This window comes from Vicia villosa, linkage group LG3 (assembly GCF_029867415.1).
Source record: "Vicia villosa cultivar HV-30 ecotype Madison, WI linkage group LG3, Vvil1.0, whole genome shotgun sequence".
NCBI lineage: Eukaryota > Viridiplantae > Streptophyta > Magnoliopsida > Fabales > Fabaceae > Vicia > Vicia villosa.
In genome coordinates, this window is record NC_081182.1 from 16144834 (window position 1) to 16160344 (window position 15511).

General features: G+C 31.7%; 6 non-coding genes across 6 annotated transcripts; all 6 read right to left on the bottom strand.

The window, feature by feature from the left end:
* Positions 1 to 888: 888 nt before the first annotated feature.
* On the bottom strand, positions 889 to 961 carry TRNAE-CUC (transfer RNA glutamic acid (anticodon CUC)). The gene has a single exon. It is a non-coding gene; the product is annotated as a tRNA-Glu (tRNA).
* A 1412-nt stretch (positions 962 to 2373) lies between these two features.
* TRNAE-CUC (transfer RNA glutamic acid (anticodon CUC)) lies at positions 2374 to 2446 on the bottom strand. Its single transcript has one exon. It is a non-coding gene; the product is annotated as a tRNA-Glu (tRNA).
* Positions 2447 to 3835: 1389 nt separating this feature from the next.
* TRNAE-UUC (transfer RNA glutamic acid (anticodon UUC)) lies at positions 3836 to 3908 on the bottom strand. The gene has a single exon. It is a non-coding gene; the product is annotated as a tRNA-Glu (tRNA).
* A 1262-nt stretch (positions 3909 to 5170) lies between these two features.
* TRNAE-CUC (transfer RNA glutamic acid (anticodon CUC)) lies at positions 5171 to 5243 on the bottom strand. Its single transcript has one exon. It is a non-coding gene; the product is annotated as a tRNA-Glu (tRNA).
* Positions 5244 to 6543: 1300 nt separating this feature from the next.
* Positions 6544 to 6616, bottom strand: TRNAE-CUC (transfer RNA glutamic acid (anticodon CUC)). Its single transcript has one exon. It is a non-coding gene; the product is annotated as a tRNA-Glu (tRNA).
* Positions 6617 to 8648: 2032 nt separating this feature from the next.
* On the bottom strand, positions 8649 to 8721 carry TRNAE-CUC (transfer RNA glutamic acid (anticodon CUC)). The gene has a single exon. It is a non-coding gene; the product is annotated as a tRNA-Glu (tRNA).
* Positions 8722 to 15511: the final 6790 nt, after the last annotated feature.

Here is a 15511-nt window from a genome sequence, read left to right on the forward strand (position 1 = left end):
ATTTCATTATAATGTTTTGATATTGTTTTATGCTACTATTTTTATGTTTTTATTCCACTTTTATCTAATTTTATTTATGTATATTAAATGAAAAGTTGTTGTCTAAATATGACGATTTTTGCTATTATTTGATAACGTATAAATGACTAAATACAAAGTTATGTTGTCATCTATATGTGTATGTATGACTCAATAATTTAAAAAAAAAAACGAACCAACCCAAACTGCATTAGCTTTATGTGATTTGATTCGGATTTATTTATAAAAGTCAACAGAACTGCACACTTTTTCTCTTGCGGTTCGGATATTTTTCACCTCAAAATCGCTCAAACCGCATCGCAAACACCTCTAAGCAATTTTATGGCTTATTTTGGGTTGCAATTTATTTTATATGAATACCCTCATTTAATATAATATTTTGGCTAATAATTATATTAGTTTATTAATGCAATTTAGATGCTCTCTATCTTCCTCTCTCTCTCGCACACATTTCTCTTCATCTATCACTATCTTCTTCTCCACAAGCACCAAAAATCTCCATTGATTTACAAAGTGTAACCGTATATTCTAACAATAATTGCTAAATAATTGTTAAATTTATGAAAGACATCATCACTTCTAAAAAGATATCAATATCAATAGGTAATAAAACAATTCTTCTCCACAAACACCAAAACCCTCTAAAAGAAAAAAAAACAATTATATTTGTTTTTGAAAAAAGTCACTTACAATTTTTTTAAAATAAATAAAAATAAACTAAAGTAATAATCAAATTTTTTTGAGAAGAAAGGAAAGAAGAGGATGTATTAATTTCGGTACAATTATTTATTTTTTTAAATGGTTACCAGTACTATGCTACGCTTAATGCATATAGAAAACATTAAAAATTTCCGTTGCCGGGACTTGAACCCAGGTCTCTCGGGTGAGAGCCGAGTATCCTGACCAACTAGACTACAACGGAATGCTGACATTATCTTTTCCTCTATAAATAATACAGCCTCAATGATTACATAATTATCACTACTAATTACAAATATCTTGATTTGAATTATAATTATATACAATTACTAATTTCCTAAGTTATACAAAATATAGTAGGAAACTAATAATATCATATTTCCTTATTGACAACCCACATCCAACCCAAATTCAAACCTGTTATACTTTAATCTTACGATTACAAATGATTTTTCAATTTCGCACACTCGAGGTTTCAGTTTAAGTCTTCTCAAATCTCGCCTAGCAATATCACGCCTTCTTCTCATCTTCTTTTCCATGTACATATCACCTCTTCTTCTCTAGTCTCTCATCTCTTAAGTTCTTTCTTTTCCATTTTATTATTTTTATTCTACTGTTCTCTCTTCCAACTACGTTTTTAATATTCCTTTTGTTCTCTAATCTCTCCTATCTTTTGTTCTTTCTTTTTCATCTTCTCTAATCTTTCACTTCTCTCTTTTTATCTATTTCATTATAATGTTTTGATATTGTTTTATGCTACTATTTTTATGTTTTTATTCCACTTTTATCTAATTTTATTTATGTATATTAAATGAAAAGTTGTTGTCTAAATATGACGATTTTTGCTATTATTTGATAACGTATAAATGACTAAATACAAAGTTATGTTGTCATCTATATGTGTATGTATGACTCAATAATTTTAAAAAAAAACCGAACCAACCCAAACTGCATTAGCTTTTTGTGATTTGATTCGGATTTATTTATAAAAGTCAACAGAACTGCACACTTTTTCTCTTGCGGTTCGGATATTTTTCACCTCAAAATCGCTCAAACCGCATCGCAAACACCTCTAAGCAATTTTATGGCTTATTTTGGGTTGCAATTTATTTTATATGAATACCCTCATTTAATATAATATTTTGGCTAATAATTATATTAGTTTATTAATGCAATTTAGATGCTCTCTATCTTCCTCTCTCTCTCTCTCGCACACATTTCTCTTCATCTATCACTATCTTCTTCTCCACAAGCACCAAAAATCTCCATTGATTTACAAAGTGTAACCGTATATTCTAACAATAATTGCTAAATAATTGCTAAATTTATGAAAGACTTCATCACTTCTAAAAAGATATCAATATCAATAGGTAATAAAACAATTCTTCTCCACAAACACCAAAACCCTCTAAAAGAAAAAAAAAACAATTATATTTGTTTTTGAAAAAAGTCACTTACAATTTTTTTAAAATAAATAAAAATAAACTAAAGTAATAATCAAATTTTTTTGAGAAGAAAGGAAAGAAGAGGATGTATTAATTTCGGTACAATTATTTATTTTTTTAAATGGTTACCAGTACTAATAACACAACCATTTATATGCTACGCTTAATGCATATAGAAAACATTAAAAATTTCCGTTGCCGGGACTTGAACCCGAGTCTCTCGGGTGAGAGCCGAGTATCCTGACCAACTAGACTACAACGGAATGCTGACATTATCTTTTCCTCTATAAATAATACAGCCTCAATGATTACATAATTATCACTACTAATTACAAATATCTTGATTTGAATTATAATTATATACAATTACTAATTTCCTAAGTTATACAAAATATAGTAGGAAACTAATAATATCATATTTCCTTATTGACAACCCACATTCAACCCAAATTCAAACCTATTATACTTTAATCTTACGATTACAAATGATTTTTCAATTTCGCACACTCGAGGTTTCAGTTTAAGTCTTCTCAAATCTCGCCTAGCGATATCACGCCTTCTTCTCATCTTCTTTTCCATGTACATATCACCTCTTCTTCTCTAGTCTCTCATCTCTTAAGTTCTTTCTTTTCCATTTTATTATTTTTATTCTATTGTTCTCTCTTCCAACTACGTTTTTGATATTCCTTTTATTCTCTAATCTCTCCTATCTTTTGTTCTTTCTTTTTCATCTTCTCTAATCTTTCACTTCTCTCTTTTTTTCTATTTCATTATAATGTTTTGATATTGTTTTATGCTACTATTTTTATGTTTTTATTCCACTTTTATCTAATTTTATTTATGTATATTAAATGAAAAGTTGTTGTCTAAATATGACGATTTTTGCTATTATTTGATAACGTATAAATGACTAAATACAAAGTTATGTTGTCATCTATATGTGTATGTATGACTCAATAATTTAAAAAAAAAAACGAACCAACCCAAACTGCATTAGCTTTATGTGATTTGATTCGGATTTATTTATAAAAGTCAACAGAACTGCACACTTTTTCTCTTGCGGTTCGGATATTTTTCACCTCAAAATCGCTCAAACCGCATCGCAAACACCTCTAAGCAATTTTATGGCTTATTTTGGGTTGCAATTTATTTTATATGAATACCCTCATTTAATATAATATTTTGGCTAATAATTATATTAGTTTATTAATGCAATTTAGATGCTCTCTATCTTCCTCTCTCTCTCGCACACATTTCTCTTCATCTATCACTATCTTCTTCTCCACAAGCACCAAAAATCTCCATTGATTTACAAATTGTAACCGTATATTCTAACAATAATTGCTAAATAATTGTTAAATTTATGAAAGACATCATCACTTCTAAAAAGATATCAATATCAATAGGTAATAAAACAATTCTTCTCCACAAACACCAAAACCCTCTAAAAGAAAAAAAAACAATTATATTTGTTTTTGAAAAAAGTCACTTACAATTTTTTTAAAATAAATAAAAATAAACTAAAGTAATAATCAAATTTTTTTGAGAAGAAAGGAAAGAAGAGGATGTATTAATTTCGGTACAATTATTTATTTTTTTAAATGGTTACCAGTACTATGCTATGCTTAATGCATATAGAAAACATTAAAAATTTCCGTTGCCGGGACTTGAACCCAGGTCTCTCGGGTGAAAGCCGAGTATCCTGACCAACTAGACTACAACGGAATGCTGACATTATCTTTTCCTCTATAAATAATACAGCCTCAATGATTACATAATTATCACTACTAATTACAAATATCTTGATTTGAATTATAATTATATACAATTACTAATTTCCTAAGTTATACAAAATATAGTAGGAAACTAATAATATCATATTTCCTTATTGACAACCCACATCCAACCCAAATTCAAACCTGTTATACTTTAATCTTACGATTACAAATGATTTTTCAATTTCGCACACTCGAGGTTTCAGTTTAAGTCTTCTCAAATCTCGCCTAGCAATATCACGCCTTCTTCTCATCTTCTTTTCCATGTACATATCACCTCTTCTTCTCTAGTCTCTCATCTCTTAAGTTCTTTCTTTTCCATTTTATTATTTTTATTCTACTGTTCTCTCTTCCAACTACGTTTTTAATATTCCTTTTGTTCTCTAATCTCTCCTATCTTTTGTTCTTTCTTTTTCATCTTCTCTAATCTTTCACTTCTCTCTTTTTATCTATTTCATTATAATGTTTTGATATTGTTTTATGCTACTATTTTTATGTTTTTATTCCACTTTTATCTAATTTTATTTATGTATATTAAATGAAAAGTTGTTGTCTAAATATGACGATTTTTGCTATTATTTGATAACGTATAAATGACTAAATACAAAGTTATGTTGTCATCTATATGTGTATGTATGACTCAATAATTTTAAAAAAAAACCGAACCAACCCAAACTGCATTAGCTTTATGTGATTTGATTCGGATTTATTTATAAAAGTCAACAGAACTGCACACTTTTTCTCTTGCGGTTCGGATATTTTTCACCTCAAAATCGCTCAAACCGCATCGCAAACACCTCTAAGCAATTTTATGGCTTATTTTGGGTTGCAATTTATTTTATATGAATACCCTCATTTAATATAATATTTTGGCTAATAATTATATTAGTTTATTAATGCAATTTAGATGCTCTCTATCTTCCTCTCTCTCTCTCGCACACATTTCTCTTCATCTATCACTATCTTCTTCTCCACAAGCACCAAAAATCTCCATTGATTTACAAAGTGTAACCGTATATTCTAACAATAATTGCTAAATAATTGCTAAATTTATGAAAGACTTCATCACTTCTAAAAAGATATCAATATCAATAGGTAATAAAACAATTCTTCTCCACAAACACCAAAACCCTCTAAAAGAAAAAAAAAACAATTATATTTGTTTTTGAAAAAAGTCACTTACGCTTAATGCATATAGAAAACATTAAAAATTTCCGTTGCCGGGACTTGAACCCGGGTCCCTCGGGTGAGAGCCGAGTATCCTGACCAACTAGACTACAACGCAATGCTGACATTATCTTTTCCTCTATAAATAATACAGCCTCAATGATTACATAATTATCACTACTAATTACAAATATCTTGATTTGAATTATAATTATATACAATTACTAATTTCCTAAGTTATACAAAATATAGTAGGAAACTAATAATATCATATTTCCTTATTGACAACCCACATCCAACCCAAATTCAAACCTGTTATACTTTAATCTTACGATTACAAATGATTTTTCAATTTCGCACACTCGAGGTTTCAGTTTAAGTCTTCTCAAATCTCGCCTAGCGATATCACGCCTTCTTCTCATCTTCTTTTCCATGTACATATCACCTCTTCTTCTCTAGTCTCTCATCTCTTAACTTCTTTCTTTTCCATTTTATTATTTTTATTCTACTGTTCTCTCTTCCAACTACGTTTTTAATATTCCTTTTATTCTCTAATCTCTCCTATCTTTTGTTCTTTCTTTTTCATCTTCTCTAATCTTTCACTTCTCTCTTTTTTTCTATTTCATTATAATGTTTTGATATTGTTTTATGCTACTATTTTTATGTTTTTATTCCACTTTTATCTAATTTTATTTATGTATATTAAATAAAAAGTTGTTGTCTAAATATGACGATTTTTGCTATTATTTGATAACGTATAAATGACTAAATACAAAGTTATGTTGTCATCTATATGTGTATGTATGACTCAATAATTTTAAAAAAAAACGAACCAACCCAAACTGCATTAGCTTTATGTGATTTGATTCGGATTTATTTATAAAAGTCAACAGAACTGCACACTTTTTCTCTTGCGGTTCAGATATTTTTCACCTCAAAATCGCTCAAACCGCATCGCAAACACCTCTAAGCAATTTTATGGCTTATTTTGGGTTGCATTTTATTTTAGATGAATACCCTCATTTAATATAATATTTTGGCTAATAATTATATTAGTTTATTAATGCAATTTAGATGCTCTCTATCTTCCTCTCTCTCTCTCTCGCACACATTTCTCTTCATCTATCACTATCTTCTTCTCCACAAGCACCAAAAATCTCCATAGATTTACAAAGTGTAACCGTATATTCTAACAATAATTGCTAAATAATTGCTAAATTTATGAAAGACATCATCACTTCTAAAAAGATATCAATATCAATAGGTAATAAAACAATTCTTCTCCACAAACACCAAAACCCTCTAAAAGAAAAAAAAACAATTATATTTGTTTTTGAAAAAAGTCACTTACAATTTTTTTAAAATAAATAAAAATAAACTAAAGTAATAATCAAATGCATATAGAAAACATTAAAAATTTCCGTTGCCGGGACTTGAACCCGGGTCTCTCGGGTGAGAGCCGAGTATCCTGACCAACTAGACTACAACGGAATGTTGACATTATCTTTTCCTCTATAAATAATACAGCCTCAATGATTACATAATTATCACTACTAATTACAAATATCTTGATTTGAATTATAATTATATACAATTACTAATTTCCTAAGTTATACAAAATATAGTAGGAAACTAATAATATCATATTTCCTTATTGACAACCCACATCCAACCCAAATTCAAACCTGTTATACTTTAATCTTACGATTACAAATGATTTTTCAATTTCGCACACTCGAGGTTTCAGTTTAAGTCTTCTCAAATCTCGCCTAGCGATATCATGCCTTCTTCTCATCTTCTTTTCCATGTACATATCACCTCTTCTTCTCTAGTCTCTCATCTCTTAAGTTCTTTCTTTTCCATTTTATTATTTTTATTCTACTGTTCTCTCTTCCAACTACGTTTTTGATATTCCTTTTATTCTCTAATCTCTCCTATCTTTTGTTCTTTCTTTTTCATCTTCTCTAATCTTTCACTTCTCTCTTTTTTTCTATTTCATTATAATGTTTTGATATTGTTTTATGCTACTATTTTTATGTTTTTATTCCACTTTTATCTAATTTTATTTATGTATATTAAATGAAAAGTTGTTGTCTAAATATGACGATTTTTGCTATTATTTGATAACGTATAAATGACTAAATACAAAGTTATGTTGTCATCTATATGTGTATGTATGACTCAATAATTTTAAAAAAAAACCGAACCAACCCAAACTGCATTAGCTTTATGTGATTTGATTCGGATTTATTTATAAAACCTGGGTCTCTCAGGTGAGAGCCGAGTATCCTGACCAACTAGACTACAAAGGAATGCTGATATTATCTTTTCCTCTATAAATAATAGAGCCTCAATAATTACATAATTATCACTACTAATTACAAATATCTTGATTTGAATTATAATTATATACAATTACTAATTTCTTAAGTTATACAAAATATAGTAGGAAACTAATAATATCATATTTCCTTATTGACAACCCACATCCAACCCAAATTCAAATCTGTTATACTTTAATCTTACGATTACAAATGATTTTTCAATTTCGCGCACTCAAGGTTTCTGTTAAAGTCTTCTCAAATCTCGCCTAGCGATATCATGCCTTCTTCTCATCTTCTTTTCCATGTACATATCACCTCTTCTTCTCTAGTCTCTCATCTCTTAAGTTCTTTCTTTTCCATTTTATTATTTTTATTCTACTGTTCTCTCTTCCAACTACGTTTTTGATATTCCTTTTATTCTCTAATCTCTCCTATCTTTTATTCTTTCTTTTTCATCTTCTCTAATCTTTCACTTCTCTCTTTTTTTCTATTTCATTATAATGTTTTGATATTGTTTTATGCTACTATTTTTATGTTTTTATTCCACTTTTATCTAATTTTATTTATGTATATTAAATGAAAAGTTGTTGTCTAAATATGACGATTTTTGCTATTATTTGATAACGTATAAATGACTAAATAAAAAGTTATGTTGTCATCTAAATGTGTATGTATGACTCAATAATTTTAAAAAAAACCGAACCAACCCAAACTGCATTAGCTTTATGTGATTTGATTCGGATTTATTTATAAATGTCAACAGAACTGCACACTTTTTCTCTTGCGGTTCGGATATTTTTCACCTCAAAATCGCTCAAACCGCATCGCAAACACCTCTAAGCAATTTTATGGCTTATTTTGGGTTGCAATTTATTTTATATGAATACCCTCATTTAATATAATATTTTGGCTAATAATTATATTAGTTTATTAATGCAATTTAGATGCTCTCTATCTTCCTCTCTCTCTCGCACACATTTCTAAAAAAACAATTATATTGTTTTTGAAAAAAGTCACTTACAATTTTTTTAAAATAAATAAAAATAAACTAAAGTAATAATCAAATTTTTTTGAGAAGAAAGGAAAGAAGATGATGTATTAATTTCGGTACAATTATTTATTTTTTTTAAATGGTTACTAGTACTAATAACACAACCATTTATATGCTACGCTTAATGCATATAGAAAACATTAAAAATTTCCGTTGCCGGGACTTGAACCCGGGTCTCTCAAGTGAGAGCCAAGTATCCTGACCAACTAGACTACAACGGAATGCTGGCATTATCTTTTCCTCTATAAATAATACAGCCTCAATAATTACATAATTATCACTACTAATTACAAATATCTTGATTTGAATTATAATTATATACAATTACTAACTAGTAAAGGACCCGTGCGTTCGCACGGGTCACGTAAAGTCGATATAAATAATAAATAAATATATAACGATGGTTAATAAATATATATAAAAGTGTCATACTCTAATTTTTGACCCCCCTGAGATGGCATATCTTCAGGATTTTTCATCAGGTCAAGACAAGTTCCCAGAGCAGTCATTTCTCCATCTGGTACCTAATCAAGGAGGCTCAAAGACAAGAAAGCTCAGGCAAAGGATCAATCAATACAAGGATTAGTCCCTAATACAATCATGAGGCTCAAAGACTTCACTTTTCTCACCTATGATTGATTAGACATCCAGTCATATGAGTACAGGTTTACTCAGGTCACCAGATTAGGGTTTTGAGCCTATCAAGGACTGAAATCAGGGATCACATTTGGGAAACCCTAAAAAACCTCAGAGGGTCATTCAAAGACATCAATCATCTTCAAATAACTCATATTACAAGGTCTACTGGACATCACACTTCAATTCAAAGTCTACAGTCATTACTTTCACATGGTCGACAAATTAGGGTTTTGACCTAATTCACCAAGATAGTTGACTTCTGATCAGGGCATGAATCCAAAACTCAAGACATGATTTAAGGATCTCTACTACCTCCATATAATCCATTTATATCATCCATTTGGGGAGAAGATCTTATTTCTACACAAAAGCCCAAAAAGTCACTTTGTCAGGAAAAAGTCAACTGTGAAGGATCATCATTGACTTTTAAGGTTTTTGGTCAAAAAATGACTTTCAAAGATCAATATCATCAATATATGGATGTCAAAGTCATTTGGCCAAAGAAATTCAAAGAAATTCATCAAGGAGCGAAAAGTCGGGAATTAGGGTTTTTGAAGGCATGGTGAGATCTCAAAATTTCACCTACACAACTCAAAAAACTTCCAACATGAAAGTTGTAGATCTTGCAAAATAAAACAACATCTTACAAAGGAACTTTTTTCAAAAGATCAACCATTTATGAAGTTTTGGAAATTTTGAAGTTTAGGTCATAAACACTTGGAAATTTTTCTAAGTGTTTTAACCTAGTTTTCTTCCAACTTTGACCTCATTTTTCACAAATTTCCCAAATGATTCTGAAGAAGACATAAACTAATGATTTGAAGTAGGTGTTTAGGGCTTTCCAAATTGTGTTCAACCTTCTCCAAATTCAATTTGAGCTAGGAGTTATGCTTGTTCAAAGTTGGCCTCATGAAGTAAAATTATAGGTCATGGACACTTTTGGACTTTGCAAATTTTGTGCAAATAACCTCTCTTATGGATGCTACACGACCCATAACACATCTGAAACCATGCCATGCATTCATTTTCACCATGCCATAAGGATTGAAGAAGATTCTAAAAACAAGAACATGTGATTATGTAATGATTACATTTGTGAATTTATGGCAAATTGATGAATCACCCAAGGAATCTTCTCACCAACCAATTAGAGCTCATTTCTGGCTCAGAATTGTCCCCTAAGATCAAGCAAAATCGAGGGCTAGGGGATTGATCAAATGGAATCAAAATTCTCATCATTGCATAAGAGATATTTGCAAAATTCCTTCATGGCTAAGAAAGCAAATCAACTTCACTAAGGAAGCTCACTCCTCTGCAGCTATACTGATCCATTTGCCTATAAATACAGATGCATTCCTCATTCAAAAATACACCAAAGCAACCATATTACTTGCTTTCTCTTTCTCTCCTCTTGTTCATTGTTTTTCAAAGTTCTTTGGCAAGAAGAATCGATTTCTTCAAACCAGAGCTTATCTTTGGGAAGTGAGCATTCTAACATCTCAAGGGAGGTCATTTGAGGTGATCCAAGCACCTGGATCACTTCTGTAAGTGGAGGAACACCATTGTTGCTCTCACTTTGGAGCATTTGCAGTTGGAGGTCCATGGAGTGATTCAGGAGGTTTCAAGCCAAGCCAATCATCCAGACACACTCCTCAGGTCATAGTGAAGCTAACCAGATGGCTGCAGCTCACCTGTAACTCCAAATTCAACAACCTCCATGTTCACTTGAAGCTGAAATCGAAGGAGGTCCATAGAACAATTCAGAAGGATTCAGGCTACAATAAGCATCCAGTTAGCATCATTGAGTCTCAGGGAAGCTATTGAGATCATTCATTCAAGCTCAGTTGCTCTCAATCATCCTCACGACCTTCAGTTTCAGAGGTAAGTTTCTGAACTCCCTCTCTTTAATTTAAGTACTCTTTGTGAAATATCTCGATTCTATCTTGTTCAGCATCATCAGAGGATTGAAAACCCTCTATCATCATCCATTTATCTTTCAGTATAGTCATTTAATTTGATTTTGAAATTTTAGGGTTCTTCACGATTTCTGGTAAATTAGTTAGATGTAGTTAATATTAATTCATGTTAGTTACATATTTAGAATCGTGAGTGAATTTAGAGCAAGTTTCATGTTTACATCGTGGCAAATGGTTGAGAAACGAGTGAGTTCAGAAATTCAAATTCATGGAGCTTGAGGTTGAAGACGAAGATGGTGGTGGCGCGCAAAATTCAAATCTCAGGGCAGAGTTTATTTTATTTTGAGTGATATGCGTTTTATTAATGACTAAACAACTTGCCCTAGTGGCCACACATGCGCCCTTAGTATCATCATGCCACAAGTCTGGGGTTCGAATCCCCCTCGCCCCAGACTTTTTGTTTCTTTTATTTTTCAAAGATTTACAACTTGTTTTGAAACATAACCAAATGGATGCAAGTTACTATCACCACACGCGCGTTGGCTCAGTGGTGTTTGTTTTGTGTGTGTGACTTAGAGGGCGTGAGTTCAAGCCTTGGTGAAGACATTTCTATATTTTTTACCACTTTTCACACTTATTTTCTTCACAACTTCACATAAATATTTAACCTATCAAATTAATTTATTTTCACTTCATTTTTCACACACTTATCATTTAATATACTTATTTTGTGAATAATCAAAAAAATCATAAAAATATTATTTATTTCTTGAATTTTAATTAGGTTTAAAATAGTATGTTTTTAAGTGTTTTCTTAAATACTTTAAATATATATTCTCACTTTATTTTAACCTAATCACTTTGTAAATAATTTTATGATAAAACCCTAATTATTTAGGTCTTAATTAAATAAAAATCTTAATTTTTACTTTAATTAAGTTGACTTTTGTCAAATCTCAAAACTATTTTCAATCTCTGATAAAATCAAATGATTAGGGTTTTCAAACAACAAAACCTTGTGTCATTCCAGATCATTTTCAAATTGCTTTTGCACCAGTACTGCAAAGTACTGGGCCTCTAATAGAGTGTAAGTCCCAAAAACCTTCTCTTCTTAGCTTGTTTTCAAAACTGTATTTTCAAAATCTTCTTTCTGTTTTCAAAACATTCTTCTGGTATTTGAAGGGCATTATTCCCGGTGAAACTCTTCAGATACCTATGTGACCTTTGTCCATCTTCACTTCTTCTGTTTTCAAAAACCATTTACTATTTATCATATATATTCAACTGTTATCAACAAAACAACAAAAATACTGTTGAGGCTCTGTACATACTTCTTCAAAGGCCTCCACTCCATCCAGGTTAGGCTTTACAAGCTTTCAATTTACAGTCTTCATTTAAAATACTGTCAAATATAAACTGTGCATATATTAGTTTAGAACTACGTTTGAGTATAAACCTTAGGACAGTTAAACTATATATATATTATAGGAATATGGCCTAGGATTGAGAATGTCTTCCCGGTGAAGGCTCTTTCCTAATTAGAGATCTGTAGTTCAAACCCCCAAGATGAATTATTCCCGGTGAAACATCTTGGTAAAAACCTTAGAATCCAAAATATAGGACACATCCACCCAAAGAGGAATTATTCCCGGTGAAACCTCTTACCCATTTGCTTAGAGCCAAAATAAGTTCAAAACCACATAGCTTTCTCTTGTGCTATAACAAGGACCCTCGATTAGCCTCCTCTTGGGCTTTGTACAAGGACCCACAGGCTTCTTAAAAGCATTTCCAGCTTCCTCTTGAGCTTGTATACAAGGACCCATCAGGTTTCTTATAAACATAGGAACAGGTCTTTAGTCACCTTTTAGCCTACCCTGGTGAGTTTCTTCCAATTTAAACCAGACTTTAAACAAGCTAAGTTTGTCTCAATTTCACATTGAGTACACTTTTTGGAATGAGAGACATGGACAGTCTCTGTCACCCTTATCTTCATCAATCTTCCTTAGCAGAGTCTAGGATCTATGTTTTGATCATCCTCAGCATTGAGTCAGCCTTCATCTTGGGCTTTAAACAAGAAGTCTCCACTAGATAATCTTTCTGCCAATCCTTTCATCCCTTAATAATGGAGTGCTACCCAAATCAATCACTTTGTCAAAACCCCTGGAAAGGGTTAGCCTCCAACATCTGTCTAAAATGTCAAAATCCCTGGAAAGGGTTAGCTTCCACACATTCCTTCATTTCAATAAAAACCCCTGGAAAGGGTTAGCCTCCAACATCTGTCTAAAATGTCAAAATCCCTGGAAAGGGTTAGCTTCCACACATTCTTTCATTTAACAAAAACCCCTGGAAAGGGTTAGCCTCCAAAGTCAATTAATAAAAAGTCAAAGACTCATTGCTCTTAGGAGATAATTTCCCCAAAAGAGTCAAAACCCCTGGAAAGGGTCAGCCTCCAAAAAAACATGATAAAGTCAGTCTTTTTTAACAGACAAATTCACCAGCTGAGTCAAAATCCCTGGAAAGGGTTAGCTTCCAAAGAGAAACAGTCTTTTAATAAATAAAATCTCCTCAGTAGAGTCAAAACCAACAAAAACAGTTAGCCTCAACCTTGGGCTTCATACAAGGCACCCAAACAATAAAACTCCCCTGTCAAGAGTCAGCCTCAACCTTGGGCATTGTGCAAGGCAGATAATAGAGTCTCCCCAGTAAGTCCTTCATCACTTAGTAGCCACAACCTTGGGCTTTGTACAAGGCAGATAAACCATATCTTTCATGTGTCAAAGATTCCTAACACTTAGGATCTTTCCCCATATAGTCATCCATACTTAATTCATTTAAGAGTCCGCCACAACCTTGGGCTTTGTACAAGGCAGAAAATAATGTTTTCCCTAGCAACAGTTAGCCACAACCTTGGGCTTTGTACAAGGCACACAAATAGAGTCTCCCTAAGTAGAGTCAGCCTCAATTCTGGGCTTTGTACAGAACACAAAATACCCTGTAATTAACCCCCAGTGGAGTCATCTCTCAGAGTCAAATAATAATTAATTAATCAATCAAAAAGCCTCAAGCTTGGGCCTCATACAAGCCAGCTAAATTCAAATCTTTTATACAGTAGATAGACATAGCTTATCTCTATAAAGAGATATTTTTACTACTCTACCACATTCAAACAAACAGACATTTCAATTTCAATTTCAACCAAAGTCTCCCATTTAGGACTCTGAAAGACATGCTCTGGCACATCCCCAGACTTGTACACTTTCCCTAATTTGGACGAGCAACTTTCTTTCATTTAAGAGGCATCTGACTGGCATACTTGCACACACACAAGTAAGGTCCCCCTCTTGAATGAAATGAATTCAGTTATTCTGTCACACTTTCAAAATGTTTGTGGTAGAATAGTACTAATACCTCTCTGTAGAGATAATTTCATGTCTCTTTACTGTAAACAGAGATTTAATTCCAAGCTTCAACCTTGAGCTTCAAGCAAGGCACAAAAACAATTAATTTCCCTAGTTAGTTCCCCGAACTACATTAAGCTCTGACTTCCACTAGGGATATGTAGGCATGAGGTTCACAAGGAATCTCAGCGAGCTAATAAAATACCAAAAATAGTCAGTCTGTCTGTCTGTCTGTCTTTTCAAATCAATTCAATTCTCTCTCCTAACACAAAGGAGAAACTTTCCCAATCATTAGCAGCAAACACAAACACAATGACACAGAGAAGGTTCCTGTAGAGTACTACAGATATGTAGGGTGTTTAAACACTTCCCTATGTATAACCGACTTCCCGGACTCCAGAATTTCTAGTCTAGGTGTAAATCCCCACACTTAGCAAACTCCTAGGGTTTAGTTGAGATCTTTTTTCCCCTTTCCTATTCGTAGGACAAATAAGAAAGTTCGTGTGATATCGTAGGAAGAACTGAAATAAAATTCATCCCACCACGGGCGCATTCTCCTTCCAAATTTCGCGTGAAGGGTTTAGCGTGCCGTCCTCCCAAGTGAAACGGGGAGGTAAAAGAAAACGACACCACAAAAAGATACGCAAATTAAAAAGAAAAATCATTTGAAATTATAATTGTCATATAAATATTAATTTAATTTAGTTAGAAATTTATATAATTAAGTAATCATATACCTTTGTGTTCGCACACATCATATAATATCATTACAAATCTATCATGAGTAGTCATCTACCCGTTCGTTTGCACGGATTGCACAATGTTATAAATAATAAAATAAATATAATATATGAGATTATATTTATTTGATTCGGTAACATGTACCAAATTTTTTGTCCAATTTTGTTCATTGTCACCCATACCCCCTATCTTATTATAATCATTTGAAATCTTTTTCACTTATTTTAAATAAATTTTTTGATATATTTAATAGATTTATTTTTTCAAAAATATCAGTTATGGCTTAATATTAACATATAAAAAATAAAGAAAATAAA